Raw genomic sequence first — 8,851 nt, forward strand, 5'->3', positions numbered from 1 at the left:
GCACTTTTATTATTCACAATTTCATTATTGTTATTTACTTTACGCTTTAAATTAAGTCTTTTATTTATTTAATATTTTACATTTGGTTTTAACTGCGACTAAAGTTTTAAAATCGACAAACCTGTCATTAAACGATAAAACCCCCCCTTTATAATAATAATATTACTTATATATATATTTGTATTTTTATAAATTTAAACTAATATAGCGTTAAGCTTTGTGAAAAAGATTCCCTGTGGAACAAATCGGACTTACTAAAAACTACACTACTGTACGATTAGGTACACTGCCTATAAGTGTTGTAGCAAGGTTTAAGTATATCCATTCAATAAATAAATAAATATCTTGTGTAAAATTGTATCGTATTTATTAGTATTTCCTTGTAAAATTTAATAGTATTTTATACCCCTTAGCTTTGACATCAAGTATTTTTGGTGCCGCTGCCGGGGAACTTAAACGCCGAAAGCGCAACGCTAAATATTAAAAAATATAAAATTTATTTTTAGTTTACTTTTATAAAAAGACGCTTTTGTAAAAATACGTTTTAAATATTCGAAAACATAAAAAGAAAAACAAAAATATAATATTTTTAAGAGTTTTTTTAAATATTTAAGTTTTATAAAGTTTCTTTATTTTTATATTATAAAAATATAAGTTTTATTTAAATATTTTGTTTTTATTTAAAACATAAAATCAAAAATCGAAAAAAAAAATTTATATATAAATCTAGTTTTAAGATTTTTATTTATAAAATTGTAACATATTTTTATTTCTATTCTAGTTTTTAAAATATAAGTTTTATTTAAATTATATAAATATTTTAATTAAATTAAAAACAGAAAAATAAAAAAAATATATATATAAATAAAATTACGTTGAACCTGTCAAACGAAGCAACCTGGTCTGAAATTTAAAACCCCGCGACTCGCGGAGTTTTCCAGCCTCGGGCACCGCAAGTCGCGGAGCAGCCCTGACACGGGTACACAGGAACCCTAACAGCATTAATTAGGGGATAATTATTATTATTATTAATTCTAAACCCTAATTAGGGTATTTTTATTATAATATTTAGTTTTAATTAGTTTATTTTGTTTTATTTAATTTTAGTTAGTTTAATTAAATTATAAAATTAATAATTTTATAAAATAAATAATATAAAAATAATATTTTTATAAAAATTGTACTTTTTACAACTTTTAGTATATTTTTATATTTTGTCCCTTTTTAATTGTTTTAGCGTAATATTTGTGTTTTTCGCTAGTTTTTAGTTTTAAACTTAATTTTTGCCATAGTTATTTTTATTTATAGATTTTTAGGCTTTGTCGTAAAATCCCTTAAGTGTTTTTTCTTTAGACTAAGATCTAGGTGCTTTAGAATTTTGCGACGGCTTTTTAAATTTTAGTGTTTTTTTATTTAAGTTATTGCCATTTAGGATATAGTTTTACTTGTAAGATTTAATATTTTTAGACACCTTTTACCTATGTATCAATTATCATTCCAATTAGTAATCTCAATTTGCGATTATAATTTTAAGTTAGTGATAGTAATAAGGTTGGGTTAGTCGAGTGTTTTTAAGTTCTATAAGTCATTTCTTTTTATTTCTTATTTTCCGACGCCTTTTATTTTTCAACCCTTTTCTTTTTCTTTTTCGACGCACTCTTTTTCTTTCTTATTTCTCGCTATTCTAGTTTTAGGACATAGATTTTTTTTCTACTTCTTATCTAAATTTCTTAAAATTACGAAAATTTATTTTAAGTGGTTAAATTGATAAACATCAAAATTTTCTGGTTCGTAGTAATAGTTGGATTTGTACGTGGACCCGGTTATTGGAGCCAAACAGTCCTCAATTATATTGAGACCAAACGAATCCTGCCCCTCTGCTGCATCTTTTGGCTATTCGAAACATGGGCAAAATCAGAAAAGTCTATTAATTGGATAACATATATAATTTTTCTTTCCTTTTTAAAAACTAATAGGATATTCAGTGAATGCACCGATCAAGACGTTCACCACCTTTTGTACGTTCACCACCTGTAACTAGATCAAGACATTTAGCAAATATTACCGCCGTTGATTTTTCTTTAGAATCGTCATCCAGTCGACCAAGTACTCCAATTCAAATTTCCGATAATCCATTTTTTGAACCCGACCTCACAATTGAGAATCCGGAGAATATTCAGGGACGATTCATAGATCCTGAACCATTAAATTTTCCTCCGGAACCACTAATCATTCAAACAGAGATTGTTGAGGAACGAACCATTAAATCAGAATCCTCTAGTGATTCCGATTCAACAAATTCAATTATGGAGAATCTAGAACCTTTAAGTATGGAAGACCGAATGAGAGCTAAACGTACTGGCCAAGGTCACGCAATTACTCATCCAGACATTAATGAGCCAGATTATGAAATCAAAGGACAAATTCTACACATGGTGACTAATCAATGCCAATTTAGTGGTGCGCCGAAGGAAGATCCAAATGAACATCTTCGTACCTTTAATAGGATCTGCACTCTATTTAAAATAAGAGAAGTTGAGGATGAACAGATATATCTCATGTTATTTCCCTGGACTTTAAAGGGAGAAGCCAAAGATTGGTTGGAATCGTTACCTGAAGGGGCGATTGATACATGGGACGTTTTAGTTGAAAAATTTCTTAAACAATTCTTTCCGGCATCTAAAGCCGTAAGACTTCAAGGAGAAATTGTTACGTTCACACAGAAACTGAATGAAACTCTATATGAGGCGTGGACAATATTTGGAAAGTTATTAAGAGGATGTCGGCAACATGGTTTAGACACCTATCAAATAGTACAAATATTCTAACAAGGATGCGACATCACTACAAGAAAAGACATCGATATAGTAGTTGGTGGTTCCATTATGAAGAAAACCGAAACTGATGCTTATAAAATTATTGATAACACTGCTTCCCACTCACATGAGTGGCACCAAAGCAGCTAGAGCCGATTCTAGCCATGACTTAGATTCCATTTCCGCAAAGATAGATGCTGTCGAGAGACAAATGGAAAAGATGACTAAGGATATTCACTCAATACGAATTAGTTGTGAGCAGTGTGGAGGACCACATTTGACAAAAGATTGTCTCAGTATTGAATTAACAATGGAACAAAGAGAGAATATTTCATACATAAACCAAAGGCCTGGAAATAATTATCAACCGCCAAGACCGATCTACAATCAAAACCAGAATTATAATCGAAATATTCCATACAACAACCAACAAGGTTCTAGCAATCAACAAGTATCTAACAATACTTACAACCAGCAAAGACCTAATTTTCAAAACAAACCACCACAAACCGATGATAAAAAGCAGAATTTAGAAGATATGATGACGAAGCTAGTTGAAACTCAAACGCAGTTTTTCACATCTCAAAAACAAACTAATGAACAAAATGCTCAAGCATTTAGAAATCAATGAGCTTCTATTCAAAACTTGGAACAAGAAGTAAGTAACCTAGCAAGGTTAATAAGTGAAAGAAAACCGGGAATTTTACCTAGTGATACAAATGCAAACCCCCGGAATGAAACAGCTAAAGCCATTACCACAAGAAGTGGTACAACACTTAAACCACCTGAAATACCTGTAACTTCTGATGAAGCTATTCCTACTCCACAAGAACCACAACCTGATCAAGATAAGGAAAAAGAACCGGTAGTTGAAAAGGTTAATGAAGATAACACAGTTAAGGCTAAACCTTATGTTAAACCATACCAACCACCACTTCCTTACCCGAGTAAAATGAAGAAAGAGAAACTTGAAGTCGAGCAATCCAAATTCTTGGATATGTTTAAACAGATAAATGTAAATCTTCCTTTCATTGATGTGATTTCAGGAATGCCTAGATATGCTAAATTCTTGAAAGATCTGATCACGAATAGAAAGAAAATGGAAGAACTCTCGGCTGTTACTATGAACGCTAATTGTTCAGCAGTGCTGTTGAATAAGATACCAGAAAAATTATCTGATCCAGGAAGTTTCACAATTCCATGTTTTCTGGGTAGTCTTAGTTCAATAGAAGCATTGGCAGACTTAGGTGCTAGTATAAATTTAATGCCGTATTCACTATACCCTAAACTAGACCATGGAGAATGGAAACCAACAAGAATAAGCATACAACTAGCCGATCGATCAATAAAATATCCTAGAGGGATAATGGAGAACATGCTAGTTAAAGTTGGTACTTTAGTATTTCCAGTAGATTTTGTTGTTCTGGACATGGAAGAAGATTCTCAAGTTCCTCTCATATTAGGAAGACCATTCTTAAACACGGCTAAAGTAATGATAGACGTGTTTGGTAAGAAATTGACCCTAAGTATAGAGGACGAGAGTGTTACCTTTTCAGTTGATAGAGCAATGCAACAACCGCAATCTGCAGATGATACATGTTATTATATTCAAACTATAGATTCACATGCAGAATTGTTAGAAGAATTTCCAGAATTACAAGGAACAGGAGAATGTTCTTTAGGAGAAGGAACTGAACCAATTGATGAAGTTGAAATGTTAGCTACACTTATAGCTAATGGATATGAACCAACAACAGAAGAAATTCAAATGCTAAAAGAAGAAGACAGATATCGATATAAATCATCAATAGAAGAACCACCGAAATTAGAGTTAAAGCCACTTCTAAACCATTTGGAATACGCTTATTTACATGGTGAATCTGAATTACCTATAATAATATCGTCTTCTCTTACTGAAAATGAGAAATCACAACTCATTTTTGTGTTGAAAGCTCATAAACCAGCCATTGCATGGAAGATTCATGATATTAAAGGAATAAGTCCTTCGTATTGCACACATAAAATCCTTATGGAAGAAGGTCATAAATCGTATGTGCAACGCCAACGAAGACTAAATCCGAATATGCAAGATGTTGTTAAAAAAGAAATAATTAAACTGCTAGATGCAGGTTTAATTTATCCAATTTCTGATAGCCCATGGGTAAGCCCAGTTCAATGCGTGCCTAAGAAGGGTGGCATGACTGTCATTACAAATGAAAAAAATGAGCTTATTCCTACTAGGACTGTAACAGGATGGCATGTATGTATTGATTATAGAAAATTAAATGACGCCACCAGAAAAGATCACTTTCCCTTACCTTTCATTGATCAAATGTTGGAAATGCTAGCCGAAAATAGTTACTATTGTTTTCTTGATGGATTTTCCGGATATTTTCAAATTCCAATAGCACCCGAAGATCAAGAGAAAACCACGTTCACGTGCCCTTATGGTACTTTTGCTTACAAACGCACGCCATTTGGACTTTGCAACGCCCCTGCAACCTTTCAAAGGTGTATGATGGCGATTTTTCACGACATGATAGAAGAATGCATGGAAGTTTTCATGGATGACTTTTCAGTCTTCGGTGATACATTTGAATCATGCCTAGCTAATTTTGAACGAATGCTGATTAGATGCGAACAATCAAATCTAGTACTTAATTGGGAGAAATGCCATTTCATGGTTAAAGAAGGCATCGTTCTTGGACATAAAATTTCAAAAGAAGGAATTGAAGTGGATAGAGCTAAAGTAGATGTAATTGCTAAACTTCCACATCCCACCAATGTTAGAGGAATTAGGAGTTTTCTAGGGCATGCCGATTTTTACAGACGTTTCATAAAAGATTTTTCTAAAATTGCCACTCCTATGAATAAACTCCTAGAAAAGGATGCTCCATTCATCTTTTCAGATGAATGTATCAAATCTTTTAATATTCTTAAAGAGAAACTCACTAATGCGCCGATCCTGATAACACCAAATTGGAATCTACCGTTTGAACTAATGTGCGATGCAAGTGATTTTGCAATGAGAGCCGTTTTAGGACAAAGGATTGAAAAACGATTTCAACCTATATATTATGCTAGTAAGACGTTACAAGGAGCACAAACAAATTATACAACTACTGAAAAAGAACTCCTTGCTATTGTCTTTGCTTTTGACAAATTTCGTTCATATCTCGTTCTAGCAAAAACGGTGGTCTATACCGACCATTCTGCTCTTAGATACCTATTTACGAAACAAGATGCCAAACCAAGATTAATCCGTTGGATCTTACTCTTACAAGAGTTTGATATTGAAATCCGAGATAAAAGAGGAGCAGAAAATCTCGCCGCTGATCATCTTTCTCGTCTTGAAAATCCCGAATTAGAAGTTCTAAATGAATCGGCCATACAAGACAACTTTCCTGATGAATATCTATTGAAGATAGATTATAATGAAATTCCATGGTTTGCAGACTATGCAAACTATTTAGTATGTGGATTCCTTGAAAAAGGATTATCGTACCAAAAACGAAAGAAATTCTTCAGTGATATAAAACACTATTTCTGGGAAGATCCACATCTATTTAAAAGTTGTCCAGATGGAATAATACGCCGATGTGTATTCGGAGATGAAGCTAGTAAAATTTTAAACCATTTTCACACAGGACCAACAGGAGGGCACTATGGGCCTCAACTAACAGCAAGAAAAGTTTATGATGCTGGATTCTATTGGCCTACAATTTACAAAGACGCACACCTTCTTTGCAAATCCTGTGATGCTTGTCAAAGGGCCGGAAAAATAAGTCAACGTGATGAAATGCCACAAAATGTCATTCAAGTATGCGAAGTATTTGACATTTGGGGTATTGACTTTATGGGTCCATTTCCAAAATCTCATAATAATCTCTATATTCTCGTAGCCATTGATTATGTATCTAAATGGGCGGAAGCACAAGCTCTCCCAACTAACGATGCACGAGTTGTAGTCAACTTTTTAAAACGTCTTTTTGCAAGGTTTGGAACACCGAAAGCTTTAATAAGTGATCGGGGAACTCATTTCTGTAATAATCAACTTGAGAAAGTTCTTAAAAAATATGGAGTAAATCATAAAATCTCCACCGCATATCATCCACAAATAAGTGGACAAGTTGAAAATACCAACCGAGCTTTAAAACGTATTCTAGAAAAAACCGTAGGATCAAATCCGAAGGAATGGTCCATTAAATTGGAGGATGCACTCTGGGCTTTTAGAACAGCCTACAAAACTCCAATTGGAACCACACCTTTCAGACACGTCTACGGAAAAGCATGTCATCTTCCAGTAGAAATGGAATACAAAGCATTTTGGGCTTTGAAGACATGTAATCTTGATTTACATGAAGCCGGACGTCTACGATTAAGTCAACTAAACGAATTAGAAGAATTAAGACATGAAGCATACGAAAATTCGTTAATCTATAAGGAAAGAACAAGAAATGGCATGATAAAAGAATCAGAAGTTTAAAAGAATTTAAAGAAGGAGACAGAGTTCTTCTTTTCAATTCACGATTCAAGCTATTTCCTGGAAAATTGAAATCAAGATGGTCTGGACCATTCATAGTCAAAAGAGTTTTCCCATACGGAACGATAGAATTAATAAATTCAAATGGGATTGAATTTAAGGTTAATGGTCACAGAGTTAAACAGTACATAGATAGTCCAATGGAAGTTGACAAGGAAGTTAATCACAATTTCGATACCACGGCTAACTAAGTGTGGGGAGAATCAAGTCTTTAAAGGATAATATGTATTTATGTTAGAGTTATATTGTCTGTTTTCGTGTAGTTCTCGAAAATGGAACCCGAATGGTCTTTCCCTAGCAGACCCTAAAGAACTAGTCTTCTCCCCCCATTCTGAATTTTTATTTTTTTTAGGTTTTTACGAAATGAAGACTTCCTGCGAACTAAACCATGGTCTAATGCTACACCCTTTGATCACTAAACGTAACAATGACACACTTCCGAGTGAAATAATATCAGTAATCAGAGAAAGATTGGATGGAGTAAGAAAAGAATCCAGATGCGAAGATAATAAGTTACAATTTGGCAAAGGAAAATCAAAATCCGCAGCGAAAAGAAGAGCACGACACCTAGAAAGATGTCACAAATGCGGAAAATTGTCACATGGAGGTAAATGTTCAAATAATCAAACCTATTCAAACACCGAATTTGTTACTTTATGCAGAGACGGACCGTTCATATGTTTCGAAGAAAAAACACTGAATGCTTGAGGTTACGCCTATGTAGCCATGGAAAACCAATTAAACCGACTATCTTATGAATGGGATAGATCATATAACTAAGAATACTATCTCACAGGTAAGTCTGTACAGTTTTTATTTTTTTATTTTTATTTTTAACCTTTTGATAATAAACGCTAATTTGTTCGCTATAAAGTATTAAATTGGTATTGAATAAAATTAGGTTTGGCGACCGAAATTATTGATATCATTCAAAAATTTATTACATCACTGCGAAATTTAACGTTTATTCTTAAGGTATAAATATCTTTAATCAATCAACCCAAAATATTTCAAAAATTCTTCATGAGTTAAATTAGGTCATGGAACCGAAATTACTTTACCGAAAAGAGGGGCGTATATTTTTGATAATATTTGATTGATTAAAGTGGGATAAAAGCCAAAAAGATTTTAAATTTTACCATGTTTTAAAAAATTAATATATAAAAATTAAAATAATATTGTAAACTTTTTAAAATTAATATATTTAAAATTGTAAATATTTGAAAAATTAATCTTTTTAATATAAGTTTGTATGTTTAAAAACAAAAATATAATATAAGTTTGGTGTGAATTTTTAATTTTTATTATATGAATTCTTAATTTTATGCATTTTAAATTTAAGTTTGGTGTGAATTTAAAAACAAAATTTTACTTTATTTCGCTAAGTTAAAAATATGATTTTTAAAATTCGTCGTGAGTTGAAAACTAGGTCTTTGAACCGAAATTGCTTTACCCGAGGGAGGGACGAGAACTTTTTATTATCATTATTTTT

The sequence above is a fragment of the Rutidosis leptorrhynchoides genome, chromosome 1 (assembly GCF_046630445.1).
Source record: "Rutidosis leptorrhynchoides isolate AG116_Rl617_1_P2 chromosome 1, CSIRO_AGI_Rlap_v1, whole genome shotgun sequence".
Classification (NCBI taxonomy): domain Eukaryota; kingdom Viridiplantae; phylum Streptophyta; class Magnoliopsida; order Asterales; family Asteraceae; genus Rutidosis; species Rutidosis leptorrhynchoides.